The sequence below is a fragment of the Osmia bicornis genome, unplaced genomic scaffold, assembly GCF_907164935.1.
Source record: "Osmia bicornis bicornis unplaced genomic scaffold, iOsmBic2.1, whole genome shotgun sequence".
In the NCBI taxonomy this organism is placed as follows: Eukaryota; Metazoa; Arthropoda; class Insecta; order Hymenoptera; family Megachilidae; genus Osmia; species Osmia bicornis.
The window spans coordinates 16,516-18,350 of record NW_025791367.1 but is presented as its reverse complement, the minus strand read 5'-3'; positions in this window follow the sequence as shown (position 1 = coordinate 18,350).

Genomic DNA, 1,835 nt, shown 5'->3' with positions numbered 1-1,835 from the left:
TTCTGTAAATAATTGTCATTTGTCATTCCTAATGTCATCTCATTTCTGAATTATACTTTACTTCTCAACGGTTCATTCATTCATTCATTCATTCATCGATTTGATTTCATTATCCTAATTTTGCTATTCTTCTGTGATGATGAATGGTTTTGCCTATTCAATGCTTTGATGGTGATTGTGCGCGGTTCCTGTTTAATTTCACCATTTTAAATATAAGTTTAAATACTTGCTTATTGATTGATTTATTTACTTATTCTTACACTATACAGTAGTATAGTGTTTAATTGAACTATGCAGTTTATATTTGATTTGATTTACTTGATTTATTTGTTGTTATCTTACTTTATTTTGAAACGCCATGCAATAATCGGTTCTATTGACATGATCATTTATCATTCACCATTTACCATTTACAGTTTACAATTTACAGTTTACAATTTACAGTTTACAATTTAACTTAACTTAATTTACTTTGGTGATGAAACAGAGTATTCAGCTAATAATGTTTACGGTTATATTTTATTGAGTTCACTTTGTTACGTCGCGAGTGAGTGATACGGCGCGCGACGTACAAAAATAAAAAAAAAAGAATTAGTGATTAATACGCGGTTGAGAACGGTATTTTCGCTGCCACCAGTCCCGATCGCGCTCGACGATGTTAGGTCGTTAACGATCGGAACAATTAAAAAGAATCGTTTAATTTTTATAATAAGATTCTGAAGTTGTTATATTGAGTTCATGAATGCTCTAGTCCCATACGGGCCCCTCGTGCGAATTTGTGCAAAGAATGGTTAGCGTGAATGTTAGGAAGGAAATGTGTTATTAAAATGAATCGGAAACTAGTTATGTGTAACAAAAAGAAAAATATAATTTCAAAAGTAAGATAGACAGTAAATGAAATGGTTTACAAAATTAAAGCTGTTGAAAATATAAGAAAAATCCAATTTAAATATATGTTTGACAAGATCGGCAAGAATAGGTTATTTTGAAAATTATTAAATCGTAAAACGGAAGTTGAAAGATGATTCGAGCGCCGATTTCGATGAACAAATTGAATAACGCTGAGAGGAAACGGTCCCAAGGGGAAAATTTCCAGAACCAACGGTATCATGGGCCGCCTCTCGTTATAACCAACGGAATTATTGTTAAAATTGCGAAATGTTCTTCGATACCTCAATAAACGTTGAACAGAACAATCTTGGGGGAAAACTTCCAGGACACGCGGTTTCAAGATCGCCCGTTTTGCCTCACTATATCCGGATTCGTCGTGTTGGACAAAATGAAATAGATAAACTTACCAAGCCCGATGTAAATTAATGTATGATAAGATATTAGTAAATTCGCTCAGTGGTCGCTAGATGCTTGGTTGTCTGTAAATCTGGAAGGCGAAGAAAAGATGAGAACTTGTCACACGCACTACGCGTTCGCGATCGGCCTTTCGACGGTATTATTGTTGTGGAAACGATAATCAATTTCAAAAACGACGCGACGCGAAAAAGAACAAAAATATTAAATAACGGACGATTTAAAAACGAAAGAGAAAAGATAGAAAATTGAAAAGTGTGAAGTTTTACGTATTCGTAAAGTCTTTTGCCGCGGAAAACGCGAACTGCATTCTCCCGGCACTCTGCCTCTTGCAAGGACTTTACCGGGCAGCTAATTACAACGATTTTCACACGACAACTATTGCTTAACGCGAACACGGGCTCCCCGTCACGTACCTCACGATTTTTCGACGAAGAGTGATTTGCCTCAGTCAAGCGATCATATCTCAGGGTTCGACCCGCGATCATGGGCCCAAAGTGGGGACATAATTTGGCAAATCAGGGTACGTG